This window comes from Bactrocera oleae, chromosome 6, assembly GCF_042242935.1.
Source record: "Bactrocera oleae isolate idBacOlea1 chromosome 6, idBacOlea1, whole genome shotgun sequence".
In the NCBI taxonomy this organism is placed as follows: Eukaryota; Metazoa; Arthropoda; class Insecta; order Diptera; family Tephritidae; genus Bactrocera; species Bactrocera oleae.
The window spans coordinates 8,549,071-8,570,275 of NC_091540.1; the positions used below are offsets into that span (position 1 = coordinate 8,549,071).

A 21,205-nucleotide genomic window follows, 5' to 3' on the forward strand; every position below is an offset into this window, starting at 1 on the left:
AAATGCCAGCCTTGCAATTCAACGTTTTGATTGTGTTTTGTGGCGAAAGGCGTTGATGTGGCTGTTGTAAGTAACAATTGCGGCAACAGACGGCAACTTCAATGTGCCACATTGGTGCACTAGCGCAGCTAGCAACTGATGACTACACTAACCGCAAGCGGAGCGGCAGCAGTGAGCGGCACTAAACCAACAGACACATATGTTATTAGAATGAAGAACAAAGCTAAAGGCGAAAGGCAGCAACAATATATTATACAACAATAACTAATGCTGGCGAAAGCTAGCGAGACATGTCAATAACGGAGACGTGGCAACACCGCAATTGGTGGCGTTGCCGCTGACGTTGCCACTACTGCTGTTGCTGTTGCTTGGCATGGCTGCTTGCCACGTTGCCTGCTAAAGTGTTTGTTGTTTTTCTTTTTTATCGTAGCGGAGGCATGAGTGCTCGTTGGTGTTCGAGCGTCACAGCAGTAAAGTTCAATTAATTGCAAAATGCACACACACAGTTACACAAACAAATATGCTGTCGCAGACAGGAACCTGCACTAAACCACGTAACAGCAAGACATGAGTGCCGTTATGCTGCACAAACAACTTGCTAATACAGACAAAGTGTGTGTGTGTGTCTAGCCACCCAATATGTATATAACTGCAAATTTATATGTCTTCTAAAATCCACTCTTCTCTATATATATATATATGTGTGTGTGTGTGCATGCGCTGTTTGTTAGCTGGCTGTGTTGATTGATTGTATGTTGGGCTGCCTGCTGACAGCGTATTTGGTTTGATGTTTCTTCTCATGCACTGTCATTCTTGCACACATACACTCCAATAGCTGTTAACCAAACAAATTAAATTAAAATAGTGGAGAACGTCAAATTATTGCTCTTACACATATTTATTATACTATGAACAAGGTTTATTAAGTTTGCCAGGAAGTTTGTAACAACTAGAAGATCTGGAGGAGATATAAAAAATATATTTAAATGATTAGCATGACGAGGTGAGTCGATTTAGCCATGTCCGTCTGTATGTATATACGCAAATTAGTTACTCAATTTGAAATTTTGCACCTATACTTTCTTCCTTAAGTAGCTGATCATGTTTCGAAACTGTCGATAGCAGACCACTATACCTCATAGCTGCCATATATACTGGCCGATCGGTATCAAATGCTTGTATGGCAAACTTTTTTATTTGACAAGGTATCTTCACCAACGCAGTTAACTTGTTTTCTTGTTTAATTTTTTTCATAGATTTCATACATTTTTCAAAAATCTTATAAAGAATTTAAGAACAAATTTTAGCAATAGTTCTTAAACACAATATATTGAATTATCAGAAAAAAAACAGCTAAAAGTCATCTCGAGCAGTCACGTTTTGCAACGTAACGCTTTACGATTTTACGCTGCGCTGTCGAATTGCGAGCGATATCGCTTGGAATTACACAATGCTGCGCTTTAAATCAAGACTTGTTCAAGTACAATACACATAAAAGAATGCTTATATATGTACACATATGCATTTGTTTTATATTATATAATGATATGTATAGCATATATACTGACAGAAATAGCACACGTCTTAGGTAGCGCTCCAGCAACTATACTTTGTATGCCAGCGCCAAACTAGTTGCCGCGTAGCCTGATTGCTAGCAACCAGAGTAATAGTATTTCAACGTGATCGCGTGTTCATTGCCCCAAGCACGTTGCCAATATGTTTGGGATATTTTATTTTATTTTCGATTTTGTGTTCTTTTCTTGTTTTTGCAGTATTGCTTAATCCATCACTCACAACAACAACGCGCTGTAATTTTTAACGCGCTAACTCACTCCACTAGTCATCATTACACCCACCAGAAAGCTAGTACCAGCGCCAGCGTTGCTTAGCAGCCGCACGCCATTCAACTTTATGCTTATATCATCAACTACCGCCAAGATTAAATTCCAACGCTGTACGCTCTGTATATGTATATATCTATATATATTTATACATATTTACCTATTTCCATCACCATTTCCATGGCCGCCAGCATCTTTGTTGTTACGGCGTTTTTGTTTCCGCTTCAATTGTGCAACATATGTTGCCATTTAGTGACGGCTAAGGTAAGTGGCAGCGCTGGCGGCTGTGTGGTGCGGTAGGGAAGTGTTTGCATAGTTGAAAAATTTATTTCACCATCAAACCTGACGTCGGATTGAATTCAATTGATGTATATGTAAGCGAGCAAGTATGTATGTGTGGGAGTGTGAATGAATTTTATGTGCCCACATACAGGTAGTTGAATACATTGTGCTTACATGAGTAAATGTGTGTTATTTGCGCTGTGTTTGCCCACCTTACGATTTCAGCGCCTGTTGGTATGCATTGAATTGTGCTCGTTTGGTTTTGTGGTTGCGAAACCAATTTATTTGCCTATATGCCTAGCAGCAAGGTAGTGCGGGTAAAAGTGAATGGATTTGTATATGTATATATAGATATATAAATATACACGCACAAACTTCAATATTCACACATATTCGTTTGCCTAGAAAGCCATATAAAGTATAGTATTAATTTTACTTAACTTTTATTAACAATTTTCTTCGTGAAATATTTTGTATTTGGCATGAAAAGCGTTTGTAAGATGAAAGCGTTTTCGAAACTTCACAGCAAGTGCACACTTAGACGCATATTCTTAATAAACCACTACCACACACACAGCCTTGTGCGTTGTTCATTTACTTTCGATATTCTTGCTTTGTGGCGCCTTTTACATGGTTGCCTGGCTTTAGGCGCAAAAGTTCAAAAATACCGCATGAAACTTTGCTTGATTGCTTCTATTTGTTCGGCTTGCAAGTGGCATATTATTGCCTATGCGCACATACTTATACAAATACAAATGATTCAGAGCGGTATTTCCATTTGAGTTGCAAGTGTAATTGTTGCTGCCACTTTCCTTTGATGGCACTTTTTGAGAATTTAATTGAGAAATATTTTCTTATGTACATTTTTGTTGTTGTTTTGCTTTATTTTTGTTTGATTCAAAAATTAATTGCTTGTTTTGTAGTATTTTTGCAATGTCTGGAGGCTTACAGTGACTCTTCAAGCTCTTGCTGAATTGAGCACAAAGTCGATTGAGTGCATGTCAGACGCAATTATTTGTGGGATCTTTAAAGCCAACTCCACAATCTCCGAACATACATATTGTTCAGAACAGACCATTATATCACACTTTTGCCATACAAACTGAACGATCAAAATAAAGTTCGTTTTTGTCTTATTGTTTTTAATATTTTTTTTTTGCACTAACTTATGTTAAATTGATATAAAAAGATTCGTGAAAGCATAATGAAGTAAACAAAAAGTTAAATATTGTGTAAGGTGGTCAACAGCATCGGTTATAGAGAGAAAAATAAAAGATAGAGAGTGAGATCAAATTAAATACTGAGCGATATGTATCATCAATGAGAAATAAATAAATTAGAATGAGTAAATAAGATAGAGAATAGGGTGATTTATTTTATGATACAGTATAGAAATAATAAGATCTATACAGCTAAGCTATAAAGAGCGTATGCAGAAAGCAATCTAAAAAGAACTATACAGAGAGATTCAGAAAGAGAGAGAGAGGCAGAGCTACAGAGAGATACATAATTTATGTATATCTTATCGAAGAGATGGAAACTGAGAGATAAGGATATTTGGTATTAAAAAAGAGCAGAATAACTTATTAGATATATATTCAGAAAGAAAAAGAACAATCGATATAGAGAAGGCTATAGCAATCATCCGGAAAGAGCGGTATAAACAGAGCTAAAGAAAGAGCTGTAAATAGAGCACGATAGAAGAAGAGAAAATATAGAGAGTTATGACCTTAACGCAGGAACAAAGCAGGGATAAGGTTATATTAAGAAAGAGAAGGATTATATATTAAAATATATATGTTTAGTAAGAAAAATATCAAACGGTATAGAAAAGGCTATACAGAGCTCTTGTAGATAGCCTACCAGAAGGAGCGGCAAAGACAGAGCTATACAAGGAGCTGTAGACAGAGAACTATGGAAGAATTGAAAGTTAAGACCTGGGACAAACGCAGAGAAAAAAAGGGATAAATATCAAGTGATATAGACAAGGCTGTAGACAGCTCTAATAGATAGCAATCCAGAAAGAGCTGTAAAGATCCATACAAAAAGCTGCAGACAGTGAACTATAGAAATATAGAGAGCTACGACTTAAATGGAGGGATAAAACAGAGAAAGGATTACTTAATAAAATACGTGAATATAAACAAAAACATCTAGTTAAGCGGAAGCAGCAAAAATATTGATGAGAACGATTACGATCAGTAGTTATAGTAAAGAAAGAGAGACACGGAGTGAGTGCGAGATAGTTTAGAGATCAAGAGAAGAAGAAAATAAATAGAGAGAGTCAGGTAAAGTTAGTAATCTAGGAGAAGAGAAAGCGAAATAGAACGTATTAGATTTCCTACCTTTGGGCAGTAAAAACGAAAAATCTTCGAAATTTTCCAACGATTAAAAATCATAAAATACTTTTAGATTACAATTTTTCGTAATTTAGAAGCATTTTCATCTATGCTTATAAATTTCGCGCACTGGGTCACTAAAGCAAAGTGTGACACTTGTGATGGCTATTAACAGCACGAGACATGAGAGTATGTGCCAACAACAACTACACGAAGCTGCCAAATAACCATGCACCAAGCCACAGTACCAATAGCGGACACATGCGTTAGTTTGCTACCTCCACAGCGGAAGTGGCAAGTGAGACCTTAACTATGTCTTGCTTCAATTTAGTTGCAACAACGAGTGTGTCTCGTTTCACCTTCCAACGCACAATGGTGTGCATTTAGTGCATGCCACTGCCATTATGTTAAGCAGCGTGATATATTGTTGTTGCATAAAGCCACTGCCGGCAAGAGATTGCATTTGCCACAAGCTGCCGCAAGTGCCATAGTACACACACACACACACAACTGCGGCAAGTATAATACACTAACTAGACAATTCATTAGGGCATGCTTCATGGAGAGGAGCAGCCACTGCAGCTTTTCATAATTACTTTTCACCTTAGGCCAGTTTGTGGCTGCTCGTTTGTGCGTGTATGTGTGAGTGTGCATCAAAACTATTTGCTGCTGTTGCACCTTTTCAACTAGCAGCACTTAATTATGTGTGTGTTTGCTTGCAGTTGGTGTGTTTGTGTGTGTGGTTGTATTGTGTCGTCGAGTGGTTGTCATATTCACGCGCTCTCCCCACATACATACACACACCCACATACAACTGCTGACATTAGCGCGTCTTTGCTGCTTTTGTTTGTTGCACAAACAGAAATAGTTGCTGTAAATTTCAAATTTGGCAGAATGTTATGCTTTGTGTTGTTGTTGTTATTGTGGTTGTAGTATGTAACTACAGCAGCTCAGCAGCAGCTGCAACTACAGAGCATATACTGATAATAGCTTTGTGTGGCAATTCGATCTAGCTTAAGGCTAACTCTCTATAATAACCAAGAGCTATGCATGACTATATTTCATAAGCTTCATTAAGCGCACACAGCTCACACAAATACATACGCACATGTATGAATATTTATAATGAAGTATGCATAAATACTTTATACTTTATTTGGTAGCGAAACTTTGTTAGCTGGTGTCTTGTTGCACCTTCCACAGCTACTGCGTGCTTCACTCGGCAGCAGTGTTCCTCATTAACAAATTCCTCATTATTTCCCTGCACTTGGAGACGTGTGCCTGGTATTAGTACAGACGGCCACCTTTCAGCTTCCAAACTTACGGTCTTCGGCGCATTAAGCATATATTTAGCATAAGGATTTGTCATTCACACTCATGTCCTTACAAGCAAAAGCTGTAGCGCTCACAGCGCAGCGCAACTCTAAGCATAATTAAATGGCTGCTGCCACTACTAGCGTTGCTGTCTCTGCCAAAAACAAGCAGGTATACTCAGTTATGTGTTGAATCGCAGTCAACTAAACATAATGATACTAATACGCCATGGCACACCGAGCAGGTCTATCTGCAGCTTACTCTTATAAGCTTTGTGCAGGTTTGAGCGGCCGCTTTGGCAAGCTGATATCCGGTGTTGCTGACACGAATTACATGTGTGTTTGTGCATGAGACACACTTAGACACTAACCACCTGCGCTTGTTTATGGTTAAGCTACTAGTTAATGAAATTTTTAAACACTTTTCGGCAGAGGCAACTGATATCCATATAAATATTTATGTAAGCCTCAAGTATTTGTTTAAAATTTTCCATCAAATTAATAGAAATTAAAGAGGGTGTGGGTGCGTGGGTGGTAAAATATAATATAGAGTAGAGTAAACAGGTTTTGACTACTAGCTAAGGTAGTATTATACGCCAAAGTGAATGTTTAAGCGAGTTGAGCATAGTTTAATACACTTAATGCAACGTTAACGAAAGCAAAGCATGTATGTATTTGATAGTATTGGTTATGGTGTAGAAATGAAAATCAGCCTAAATTTCTTTAAAAAACTTTTTAAAATTTTATATAATAATTTTTAAAAATTCTTTAAAATTTTGCATAATATCTTTTAATTTCGATCTCTAGGAGGTCCTCTGAGAAGGCTGTCTGGCGGTGAGGAAAATTTGTCTGCTTAAAATTAGCTCAAAAAAAAAATATATATATATTTTTATAATCGATGTACACAGGGTATGATCGAAGAACTTTTCAAAAATTAGATTTTCGACAAAATGACGGATTGCCAAACAAATTAGATTTTTATGAGAAAATTAAAAATAATAGAAATTATTGTCAAAAATCTTCAATCATTGCTGGATAAATGTATTTAGAAAAATCGTGTGAAAATTTCAAGTTGATCTTTCAAGCCGTTTTCAAGTAACTTTCCTAACCGACTCTTTAAATAGCGTTTCGAGTAAAGCGTGTTTAAAGCTGTTTAAAATAAGTTAACAAATTCTAAAAAAATATGCTTACATCTCCGAAATTATTTGCTGGTTCAACTTCAAAATTTCAGAAATTATTATTAAATATGTACATTCGATATACCATACATATTATATATGCAAAATTATTTGGTATTTTGAAACTCACAAGTGAATATATCCACTCAACTGTTATTAATATACTAACCAAAAATAATGTATTTATAAAGACGCGCCTTTATGTAGGCAACATTTCTGGTGAACGGTTTATAGAGTAAGCAATTCCAGTAAATATATAAATTACTGATATAACATACATTTTGGCGCCCCATCAATAAGGTATAAACTAATTTATTAAATTATGTTAAACTGGCCGACAATTTTGCGTATTACAATAAATTCAGTTAATTTGTGATATTTGTTGTAAAAATAAACTACCAAAATTCCTAGTATAGTATACTTTTGAGAGCGCTTAAAATTATAGCTGCATATTTTTTATTTCATCAGCGTTATCGTTGTCAATTACGAACAAAGGCATAACTGCAAAATTATCTGGTCAAATAGCACTCTGCCAACAACTCGTAATATTTTGATTATTGAGCACGAGCTTAGCTGCTGCAAAAGTGAACGTACATATTCATATATACTTGAATATGAGCATATTATTCATATTCAGTACTTATGTGTATGGTTGCACATGCAAGCGGTAATGATTGAACACAAGCTGCTTAACAATTGGAATGTGCTACGGTTAGAGGAGTAAGAAGGAAACTAAAACGCAGAGCAGCGCTGCCAATTAGTATTTCACAAACCGACGAAAATACCTGGCAATATTTGGTCAAACAATAGAACGGCAGCTAAGCTAAATATATATATGCTTAACAATACATATGGTATATGTGCCTCATTTTGCATTAGTAAATGAGAGCTAACATATATCTAAATAAATATATTTGCGCATATGCTGGCATGTGTTCAACGCTTCTGCATACATATTTACATGTATATGAGCTTCTTCGCACGGCACCGTTGCATAGCAGCAGTCATTTTCTAGGCTTCCCACAAAAACGCAACAATGGCGTGTTGAGCGCTTTGTTCTCAACGGCAATACACCAACACATGTATACACGCTGTTGCTTGAATGTATGTATATAAGTTTGTATATATATATATATATTTCAGCCTATATACTAAGCAATATTCCTAAATCGCATTGTAAAAGCCGTCTATTGTTAATGCTAACAATGCACAAAATTTCATTGTTTTTGTTGCGTTCGACTATATTCTATTATTGTTATGACTAGCAGCTGTTGTATAGTTTTACTATCCGCTACATACGCTTCGTATATGCTTGTTTTGTTATTGTTATGTTTATTGTGGACACTGTAGAACTCCCACTCTTACTATATAAGCTCGCATATGTGCGCATGTATGCGTGTATTTATAAGTTTTGTGATAATGCCCGCATTTGCTGTTGCATTTAAGCATTTTAGTATGGCTGCTAAGTTGCTTTTGGCTTGATATGTCGGCTCGGCCGCTTTTGTTGTGCGTCTGTAAAAGCATGGCGCTCCTCTCTCAAATTAGTCACTCTCAAATGCTTAGCGTAATTCTAATTTATGAATTGTCGTCACTAATTAAGCACATATAGTGATTCTGTAATAAGCGCTAATGTGTTGGTGAATAAAAGTTGTGGTGGCACGAAATTTGTAGGACAAAAATGTGCATAAGCTTGATTTGGCTAAATTTTTGCTTGCGCTTTGTGTGACTGAGAAACTTAAAAATGGCAGAATTAAATTTAAAATACTTTTTGTTTTTTGATATCGTATATCTACGTTAAAGCTTCTTACGCGTATTGTTTTAGTTCACAGTATTAAATTTGTATGTGAAAGCTCTTCAAAAGCTTGCGATTGGTTATTGAGAAATATGTAAAAGTTAGTAAGTCAAAGTAATATGCAGGCTAACTTAGGAGCGTACATGCGAAAGCTTTCGCAAAAGCACCAAAAGCTCTGCATATCTGATTAAATTGAGACAATAATTAAAATTAAGACAAAAGTGTTATGGTGTTAGTTCACAATAATAAATTTGTATATGAAAGCTCGTCCAAAAGCTTGTAATATTTCGTTGAAAAATATGAAGCAGTTAGAGAAGTCCAATTAATACCGAAGCTTACTAACCTTAATGTATAAGTGCTAAGTATTTCGCAAAAGCTTCAAAAAACGCTTCAGATTTAGAAAAAATTAATTAAAATTAAGACAAACGTGGTAGGGCATTATGGTGTTAATTCACAATAATAAATTTTTATGTGAAAGCCCGTTCAAAAGCTTGTCACATTTTGTTGAAAAATATGTTACAGTTAGAGAAGTCAAATTAATATGAAAGCTTACTAACCTAAGCGTATAAGTGCGGAAGCTTTCGCAAAAGCTCCAAAAAGCTCTAAAAATTTAGAAAATATGAATTAAAATAAAAACAAAATGTTATGTTGTTATTTTGCATTTTATGTAAAAGCTGCTTAAAAAGCTTTTCATAGCTTGTAGAAAATATATAACAATAAGAGAAGTTAAGTTAATATGAACGCCTATTAACTTAAGCGTATAAGTGCGAAAGCTTTAAAAAGCTGTACTTGTTTAAATTTAGTGAATTTAAATTAAAACAAACGTTTTTTGGGTTCAACACAGATTCTGACTATAAAATTTTAATACAACTTTTTTGCACACAAATTAACAAGATGCGCAGGCTGCATAATCAAATCTCAGCAAGCTGCCTATTTGCTCAAATTTTTGTTTTAATTTAAAGAACTAGAATTTGAACTAAATTCAGGCGAAAATTCAAATTTTATAATGTTATAATTTGAGTTTTAATTCCAAAAAAATATAAAAATAAAAAATTCCTCAAAAACCACAAACTAATCAAAAATTTGCTTTGTGAAATTATAACTGTCATCAGCAATAGTGGAAGCCCAATTTTTGCTCCCTTGGCGCACATCAACAAGTCAACCGTAAAATCTTGGATATCGAATTTCGTATTTTGTATGAGGCAAACATTGTACAAAATTTTATTTATTTTTTTTTATGCTTTTGTGAGCAATATAAGCCCGTAGGAAAATGAACTGACAGCACACAAGAGCACGCCTATTGGTAGTACACACACATATGTAGGTAAATTTGCTAAAGTATATGACTTTGATTTGCCCGATAGCAATTGTGTGCTGCTTAATAAACATAACCATGGCAATCTATCAAAGCAGCTGTATGTGTGTATGTGTCTTTGGCGGTACCTGCAGATTTCATTAAACTCATATCAAATTGCAAAAAAAAAATAGATTTTTTGCCTATCAGTTCAACTTCATAACAAAATCAACAAACAAGCATGTAAACACACACACAAGTCAACACACAAGTGCAGAAGAAGAAGCATATAAATATATATGAAATTTGATATAAATACAATTCATTGAAATTGCCAGGCAACAGTGCAGCGACACGTGCAGGCGGCAATAGCTGGCAGCTATGTTGCCTATGACGACGTAGAGATCAAAAGAGTGCACCCCGGCTACAGCTATTTGCAAGCTTTGTATCGCAACACGAGAAAAAAGGCACGAGAAATTGTAGCGAAATATTCAAAACAATATTTACCTGTAAAGCTTGCTTCAATGCACGGCCTGTGGACTGCCTATGAGCGCTATTGCTATGCGGAGCGTGTAGAAATAAAAATAATATTTGAATGTCCAGCGCCTATGAAAGTTTCAGCTTGCCCCACCACACACATATTTATATGCTTTACACGCAGCGCATAAAAAGCTTTTGAGCTTCAGTTTAGTTATGGCTGTTATGTTATGAGTACAACTCATATTTATGTTGTTGCTATATGTATTTGTGTATACGTGTATATGCATTTATTTGTTACTGTTGTTATATCTGCTTTTATTATAGCTTTGTTCGAATGGTGTATTTTACATGCAAATCGAATTTTCCTCAATTTTAATTGGATTTTTGATTGGTTATACACAAGTGTGCTTGTACTATATGTGTGTGTATGCGTACATGTTACAGTTATTCGAAAAATTTGAGTGCTATGTGTGCGCATATAAACAAATATTTTATAGTTGCAAACGTATATTGATTTATATGCATACTCAACACTCCAACACGCTCGGCAATTTTTTTCACAACTTGCGAAATATTTATTTGCTGACTATGCCAGAAATGCGACATGACTTTTACATGCACCTATAACCTCTCTTGTGTGGCGCTCTTACTTAGTGCTAAAACAGCAAGCATTTTATAGCTCATACGTATTTATTTACACTGTAGTTTATTTTCTTCACTTTTCCTCATTGTTGCAATCTACTTTGCCTATAAACAGGCGCACGTGCCCACATTGAGTGGTACTAACCCACTTGTGTGTTTTTCGATTTTAATTTACATAACAACCGGAAGATAAGCACTTAAAACTTGTTTTTAAAGCCATAAATGGAAATATTACCAAAAAAATTAAAAAAAAAATGTTTAACATTCAACTTTTTAGTACGACAGTTCATTTTATTTTTATAAAAAATCGTTTTAATTTGCACAGCGACTATTACTTATTTTCATAAAAGAATTGGCGATGTCATGGTTAATTTTTTTGCCGAAATATGAGAAAAATACTGCACAATTATATTGAATTACAAGTAAGATAATGAATAAAGATGCCATTAAAAGTTTCAATATTTTCATTCAGAAAAGATTGTCGTATTTTTATATGTTTTACCACTGTAATGGTTATATTCCGAAAAAAGTTCGTAAAAGCTCTGGTACTGTGAAAGCTTTACGCTAAAGTTTTACATATTTGCATAAAGATTATTTACGGTATTTGTATTAAGAAGCTGTGAAGAAAAAATTTCGTGCAAGTTCTGTTGTTGTGAAAGCTTGGGTGTAGTAAAAACTTTATCGTTTTTAGTATTTGCGTAAAGATTTTTTAAGGTATCTGTATAAAAAAGCTGTGCTGTGACTTCAGCAAACTATGAAGTGTAGGTGAGTTTTCACATGGCGAGGAGCTTTCTCATTTGGCGAAGAGCTTTTTCCAAAATTTAAAAGAGGATGATCACATTATGACTTAATTGATATTGATGGCAGCTCTAAGAGTAAATGTGTCTTAATAAAGTAATATAAAGTCATATTTGATAAAGCGCAGTGAAAGCGCGCAAAATTAATGAGTTTGAAAATTTTGTATTTGAGGATGTGTTACCGTTCATTAAAGTCGGCAAGTAAATCTTTTGAAGTGGTAGAAGAATACTACATAGGATAGAACTTTCATCAACATTTTTTGTGCGAAAGGTCTATATTAACATTAAATTATGCTTTGGAAAATATAATGAAAAAGTGAAAGCTCGCAAAATTTATGAGCTTTATAATTTTGTAAAAGAAGACGATTTACATATTTTTTATACTGGCACTGCATAGGGTAGAACTTTCATGAAAAATTTTCTTGTGTAAAAGCCCTATAGCTTAAAGTTGAATTTCTTGTTTAGACATTTTGTAACAAAAGATGGCTTACGCATTATTATTATTGCTAGCAAGTAAATCTTTTGATGCTTTTGTGGTAAAAGAGAACTGCAAATGCTAGATTTTTGATCAACATTTATGATGTGAAAGCTCTATAGTAAATTTGAAGTTCTTTTTATAAAATATTATGAAAAAGTGAAAGCTCGAAGTGAAAATATGATGGCTTACGCAGCATTATTGATTGCATGGAAAGCCTTTGAGACTGCTGTAGTTGAAAATAACTTCAAAGGGGAAAACTTGCATAAACATTTTTTGTGTGAAAGCTCTTAAGTTACTTTGAAATACTTTTTGGAAAATATAATGAAAAATTATGTGTCAAATATTTATTGAAACCCGTCAACCTTTCGAATTTCTATTTATAAAACTAAGCTTTTGTTTATTAATAATTTATATTTTAGGAGCTTTCATTTATTCTGTCATTCATATTTATTTAGGTATTACTCATTAGCTTAATATAAATTTAAAAAAGTGCATAAAAACTGATACAAGTTGTGTAACTTGATAGCTAAATTCAAAAACACCAAAAGCACAAAAATAAATTGCTATCAAAATTCAAAATATGAAGCGCCGAATAAGCGTCAGTCAACTGCGAAAAAATTATCGCTAAACAAATACCCGTAAAAGTAATTATGCCAGCAGAAATCAAATAAATGCCAATTTATTTGCGTTAAAAGCTAAAGTGATTTTTTTCAAAAATATTAACAAAAACGTTTGGATTTATGCATTTGTATTTATGTCCACCATAAACTAAGCTGAACGTGCATTTTATGTTTTAAGCGAAATAATCGCCTTTCCGCCATTTTGAAAAAGAGGTTAGGTCGCGCAATTAAGAGTTGAAAAATGTGCGATGCATGTGAGAAAAAATTCGATTTTCTATTGAAATAAAAGTATATGAAAGCGTCACACACACCCACACACATTTATGTTCACGTACATAAAACATATGCGCCAATAAAGCTGCAGAGCAAGCAGCTGCGCGTTCTATCGTTATCTATTCAATTGCAACACTCAACTTTAAATATATGCCATAACAGCAAATAGTTAAAAAGAAGAAAACAAATACAACTTGTTAAAACCATGAAAACATATTTTTTACACGCGCGCGCCTGCTGATATGCAATGATTTTCACATATGCGCATAGCTTTCAAATGCTGTTGATTTTTCATCTTTCCTTTATTGTTTTTGATACTTATTTTTCGCTATTTTGCTTGTTGCCAAAGTGATTTGCAATTTATTTTCATGCAACAACAACAACAACCACAAAAGTGTGTGTGGCGCAAAATATGAATATTGTATGTAATTTACAACAAGCATTTCATGCCTCATGCCGGCATTTAAGCCTCCACCCTCCTGATATGCTTGCGGCCAGCGTATCCTCTTCTTTGCGGCTATTCAACGCTCGATTTGGCTGTATTGCAACAACCACTCAATGCTTACAACATGCCACTCGATGTCGTCGACAACATACTCTATGCGAATGTATGCGTACACACACATGTGGCGCACTGCACATTTGTATTGGTGCGCGTGAGTTTTTGATTATTATTATTATTTTTTTTTGTGTCGACACTTTTTTCTCATTTTATCCATTCGTTGGCTTCGCATTTTGTTCGACCAGCGAAAAGGCTTTGATTTATCATCGCAACGCGGCTTGGCATGGCTTAGCATTTTTTTCGACATTTCATTTTTCTATTATTCGCATTTTTTGTTGCCGCCCTTTTTTCAAACCGCTCACCATCTATTCAATATATTTCATTTTGCCGCTTTGGCAATTCATATTTTAATTTGGCTTGCTATTCAATATTTCAACGCTCAGTCTCATAGGCAGTGCGGTGAAGTGTTTTAGCGGCAATCATCAAAGGAAAACAACAAAAAAATGCAGAAAATAATTAAAATGAGAAAAATGATGGTCAATTGAAAAAATGTGGCTACTCATCGATCATTTTTGACAATGCTTCAGCAATTTATTAGTGTATTTCAGCATCGTACATATTTTCGTTAACAATATTTGTTCGATCCTTCAACGAAGTGTATTCAATTTTATACTTGTGTTGCTAAATACGCATAAATAAATAATATAGCTTTTTGCCCAAAATGTTATTTTAACATTGTATCATTTTAAATAACATATTTTGGAATTTTCACTAGCAGTTAAACGTTTGCACTTTTTAAACAAGCTGGAAATTACTTGAAAATCATAGCGTAAATTAGTTGTATACAATCTACTAACCTATTTCATTGATGCGGATGTATTGTAGTATAAAACTTAATAATGACAACTTGTTAATAAAAATGTCTTGACAGCTTTGGTGAAAGCTCTGCTTGTAAAAGGTCTAGTACCACGTTAGCATTGCAAAGTTATATAGCTGTAAATAATTTAGCTTTTTTCACAAATTAAAAAGTTTTTGAGAGCTTTGATGAAAGCTGCGCATATGAAAGTTTCTCTATTACAAGTATGTTAGCCTTACGAAGTTATATATAACTTAATTCTTTAATGCGCTTGCATTAAACTTAGTTTTAATTACTTAATAAAACTGTCTTGAGAGCTTTGGTAAAAGCTCTGCTTGTAAAAGGTCTAGTACCACGTTAGCATTGCAAACCTAAGTTGCTAATCAAAAATGTTTTAAGAGCTTTGGTGAAAGCTCTGCTTGTGAAAGCTTCTCCACTGGACCAATATTGCGAAATTATATCAAACTTACCACACACAAGCGGGCAAGACATTTTTATTCAGTAATAAAAACTAAGTTACTAGGTATTTATTACTAAAAAATGTTTTGCGAGCTTCGGTGAAAGCTCTGTTTGTGAAATCTGTTCTACCATGTTAGTATTACAAAGTAAAATAACTGTAAATAACCAAGTTTTAATTAGTAATTAATGTCTTGAGAGCTTTGCTGAACCCTTAGCTTGTGAAAGCTTTTATACCATATGGGTATTGCTAAATTTTATAACTTTAAAAACTTTATTTTTATTGCCCTGGACTTTCGAAAGTATTTTAGAATTAAATAATTAGTGAAAATATCAACATTTTATATTCTAAGCGTCGTTAAATAGCTTCCGCGATTATTAAAAAAAAAATAAAATATTATTAAAATGGTTTCCTGATAATGTTAGAATCCCAATAATTTTAATGAGTGTGTAAAAATTTGTGAAAGCTTTAAGATGGTGAAATAATATACTTTTAGGTGAACGCATGTACATTTATTACAAACATACTTGTTACAGGCGCATAAACTAGAGCAATCTCACATATAAAATGAAATAATTAATTTTATTACAACATTACAAGTATTAAATTTTTGAGCGAATACAAAGAAGTGCTTTTAAAATTTTGAGCCTTCGAGTAACCGAGTTGTGCTCGATCTGGTTGCCTTTTCTTATTTTTCATTTAAAATATACTTTTTAGCTGAGTAGTGTTTATTGCTTAAATTATTGTGAAATTGAAATGGTTATTTTGTCGAATTGAAATGTGAACAAGCTAACCAACCTTTACACAAATAATAAATTAATATCAACTATGCAACACTAGCACTCATTAGTATGTACATCATAGCACATCAATTACTTGTACAATGCGTAATTTAATTCCTGCGCCTTTTGGTTATGCAACAGTTGATTTAATTAGTTATTTGTTGCCGCTGTGTGTGTATGCGTAAATAACAGCAAATATTTCATTTTTGCTACATTAAATTAATGTATGTACGTAACACAACACTTTTTGCGCACACGAACAGTGGTTAGTGGCAAGGCATGTAACAAAAATGTTTTGCAACAAATATTTTTGCTATTAATTAAGATTTATATTTGATTAAAAATTATTTAATCAAATTAATCATATATATGATGAATGAACAGTGCTTATTATGAAATGCAAAATACGCAAATTAATCGTATGTATGTATGTTGCATAGTTGATCAGCAGGTAATCCGATATGCTTGTGTTTTGCTAGAATTTAATTTAATTTCATTTCAAACCGCTTGGAATTCAACTTTACTTTACTGCTAGAAAATATTTCCTTTACAGTTAATGCTGTTGCCTTAATTACACTTTCAATTAAATGGTGGTGTGTATTGATTACTGCCACACTCTTGCTTTGGTAGCACGCAGCCGTTCGCCTGTCTGCCTGCTGGTGTCTGCTGCCACTCTTTCGCCGTGCGCTGAACTGCTTGTAAGTAATTATTTAGTGCTCGTGTTGCTTTTACATTCATTAATTCATTTACATCCAGCTACCTCGTTCATTAATTCATTCATTCCCGCACATACCTACACACTCAAAGCCAAGCTGTTGGTCTAAAGTATGGCCTTTTCGACTAATTAAATTTCCATTTTGATGTCTTCGACGTATTGAATGCCTTGACGAATGGCTTGGTTGACTAACAGATTGAGGCGAAATAACAGACTGATTTGCTGCCTGACTGGTTAGGCAGAAATGATAAACAGGCAACGGTTCAAATCTGCCGGAATGTTATATGAAATTATATACTTGCATATATATGTTTAAGAAGTAAGTCTAACAAACGCCACGTCGTACCAATCAAAGTCAAAACTGATGGCGTGACTGACGGACTAATACAACTACAGTATATGACGAGACTTCAAATAAAAATACAAACAATTAAAAAACAGCACTTTCAATGTCATCTCTTATGTGGTGTAGTGTTGTTACCTATTAAATTTGTGTAGCATACTTTAAGGCGTTAGTGGTTTTAGTGTGCTGTAAGTGACAATACACGCCCTGTTCTGGTATCAAAAAGGTAAATAAATAATTGAACTCATTATGTTAATGCAAAAATTCTTTTATTCCACTTTGTTTGATTTTGTTTATTTGTCTTTTTTTTACTGTTTTGCTACGAAGTAATCAAAGAAGTGGTATGAGAATTATATGCTCTAAAGCTACGGACCACCAGTTGTGCTCAATTAATTTGCAGGTGTTGTATATAACTTAGCAGTCAAACTATTTGGAGTGTGACAGCTGCAGTTATCCTAACGTTTGTGTCATTTATTCAACGAGAGTGAGAAAAAGAAAAACAAACATAATTAGAAAGTACTACGGTTGAGATGATGTCGACCTAAATTATATATAAAATGACCACCTTCAATGCTGATGACAAGCCATTACAGGTGACAATAACAAAACTAAAGAAATTAGTAAAGTTAGGCAAAACAAAGAAAGTGACGTGCAGAATTGTTTTTCTTGGAAATGTGAGCAAAAATTTGCAAGCTACAAAAAAAGTCTGCTTACTGTTTGACAATTTCAGGGCAAGAATTTTTTGGATAAAAATAAATTTCATATCCTATAGCGAGATATTAAATAAGGTAACAATTTTGTGGAAAACAATTTTTGAGTTTGCTTATTTTGTGCTTGTAAATACATATTTTAGAGATATAAACCCTTCGCATACAAGTTTGTTTGCGAAAGCAGTATTCTAAGTGCCATACTTGATGCTGCTGTAACTTATAAGACATCCTGCTAAATTACTTCACTCAAATATTCCCACTTGTATATGTACATACAATACATATATTCCTATATCTATCGCAAACACATACTCCTATTTTTTTTCTTACCAAAACCAATTGCCATCAAAAGCAGGTACACCAGCAAGGGCACTTAATGACATATCAAATACCTATATACACACACAACCATACTAACATACCTGCAAATATACATAATAAAATATCAATTAACTTTGATGTGAAGTATTCTTGATGTAATTAGTTTTTCTTGCTTTGGGGCAAATGAAAAAGACGGTAAAACGCGGCAGCACAAGAGAAAAGCTTTCGTTACGGTGAAAAAGTTTTTCTCGCAAAGCGATTTCGTAGATGCTAAGAAATGCAGTAATGCAGAACTTTATCAAAAGCTCAAATCTTCTGGAGTGAAACTTTAGCAAAAGCTCAGTGAAAGCTGCTACTGAAAATTGAGCGAGCAAATATTACAATGGCAGTTCATTACACAATAAAATATGAGCGTTAGAAAATACTAATATGATGAAAAAATGTGTTGGCAATTTTAGACCAATACCAGCTTATTAGTTAGATATGAAAGCTGCTATATATTTGAAAACGCAAAATTCTCAATAACTGGCTTCGAATTTTGTTACTTAAACTACGGAGCACACCAGTGGTAATACAATTTTCGTGAAAGCTCACTTAGGGAACATTTGAGCATTCCTTTAAAACTGCCAACTGCTCCAATGGTCATACAATTTTCGTAAAAGCTCATTTACAGAGCTTCTGAGGTTTTGAGCTTTCACCTAAAGCTCTTTCCTCTAGTTTTCTACATTATATTAAAACAGTAAGAAATTTCCGCATAGTAAAAGCTGGCTGTAAATACTCTACTCTTACTTTAATCAATTTGTATAACGAGCTTTAATGCAAATATAATTTAAAATATCATTTAAAACTTTTTATTTTATTTTATTTTTTAAATCATTTAGCAATTCACATTTGCTCTCTGAGCCATCTAAGGGTAAACAAAAAATCACTTTGCAGATTGCTTAAATAATTCCGAACCGGGTATGTTAAAAGCTGTGGCAACTGTGTGACATGTGCTAAGCATGACAATGTAATGAAGCAGTAAAATCAAAAGGACGAAAGGACATACTAAAGTAAAAGTCACTTTTTCAATATGAAGTAATGTAAGTGTGGTGAAATAATTCTTAAGCTGCAAATAATGGAATTGAAAAATCTCATACAGATGAGCAAGTGAGTGTATAAAAAGTGTGTTGGATGACTACAAGCATGAATGAGTCTCAAAATACTTGTACGAATGTGTGTATATGCTTGATATTGATATTTTGTTAAGAATTCGAGAGTGGCACTTATAAAAACACATTATACACAAACACGTGTTTAATGCCCGTAAGCATTCATATAACTATGAGTTATGCTTCGAAGACCATGTGATATGGAACCCTTATCAAAAATGGCAACACATAATTTGTGCAAGTGAAAGTGAATCAAATGGTTAGATGTAGGAAATGTAGATGAAAATATATACGCAGGCACAGAAAAATATAAATACGTGTAAGTGAAGTGTATGCGTAGTGAAAAGGCAAAAAAAGTGAAAACGTTTTTAAACACATTTTGGTGGAAGCAAACGCACAGCTACTAATCTAAATTGTGTGCATGTGTGAATGACAATAAGCAGTGGGGCTGACATATTGTCACAGTGTGCCAAAAAAGTAAATAATACAAAAATAATGACTGCTGTATTAAACCTAAGCCGCTACACTTGTCTTTGGCAGCGAGGTGTAGAAATCGGCTTGCACTCTTGATGAGGGTTGCGCTAGGCAAAAGTCAAATTGGAAAATGGCAAAAAACAAGTGGGCGTAAAATAAATTCTAAACGCTAGAAAAAACACCAACAGCACCAGTAAAATGTCAAACCAATGCGCACATGTTCAAATGACATTTGGCATGCGAACGCAACTGAAAATGATTTGCACGTTTGTTGCCTACTTTGCGGCGTCACAGCGGTAAGTTAACTCGCATACAGCGTGTGACTTACATATGCGCGTTGCATACCAATAACATTTTTTTTGGCTATTTTATAGTGGATATGTGAGGGTTCACATATTTGGAAGGCATGTATTGTTTAGTGCAATATTTTAGGAAATTATATGGGAAAAAATAATATTAAAGGTAAACATGTACAGGCTGAACAGGCTAGTGTTGTTTTGCAGTGTAAAATTATAAATTTTTTTTTTGTTTTTTGTTAATTTGAAATATAGTATTTTAAAAAATTTATTTGTTTTATTTTAGTCCCAACTGTAAAAAAATTCAGTTAAAAATTTGTAATTCTTTTAAAGCAGCGGTTTTAATGGTGATTAGCTTCCGTATACTTAGATAGATAGAGACATGCGAAATCCTATACGTCACAAGAAATTCTTGATTCCCAAGCTCTTCATTTCCTGCTCTTCTTTTATCTAGCTTGTGATTTGCTTGCCTGGGCGCCTTTGTATGCCGAAGTTTTATGGGTTAATGGTGCGTAAACGTGACTTAATGGCAAGTACGTGCATACAGTAACGTAACTGCATATATGTATATACAATTTATATGCGCTCTGTATGGCCTTTAAATCTCCATACATCATTCTGACACGCAAATGGCTTGAAATGGTAATCATTAGTGGCAGCAGCAGCGGCACCAATACCGGCACCCGCCCAAAAGCACTCTTAACAAAAGAATATTTGATCGTTTGCTTTTATGTTTTCAATCCACCACCAATTCACCAATATTATGCTTGCACTTGTTATGTATTTGATGCTTTGCTGGATTTTAAGTTGGAGGTCAAAACGATTTACGCCATTGTGGGCAAGGCGGTTTAAAATATATGGCGTTTTTTTTCACACTTAAATTTTTTTGATTTATGCTGATTGATTTGTACGTGGAAGATTATCTCTTCGAGGAAGTGAAATGTTTCGATAATGAGAGATGAAAATGAAGGGGATTAAAGCTGGAAGTTTTTAGTACAAGAGTAAATCACAAGTTTTTAAAAAGTTTTTGTTTTCAAATTAGAATTTTTTTCGAATTAAAATTTGTACGTGGAATATTATGAGCATGTTGTGAAGTGAAATGTTATGATAATGAGAGGCGAAAATAAAGGAGATTAAAGCTGGCAGTTTTCAGTACAAGTTGAACTACGGAGATCGTAGAGAGTGTAAGTGTGGGTTCAAGTTTTGTAAAAAGTAACCACCAGCAAAGCTAACTGTAACAAACTAAGTAAGCAAATATACGCGTATATC

The 21,205-nt window shown here is 34.0% G+C and overlaps 1 protein-coding gene across 4 annotated transcripts in view; it reads right to left on the reverse strand.

The window, feature by feature from the left end:
* bru3 (bruno 3) overlaps positions 1 to 21,205 on the reverse strand; it is a 358,657-nt gene that overhangs the window by 203,376 nt on the left and 134,076 nt on the right. The window lies entirely within an intron of this gene.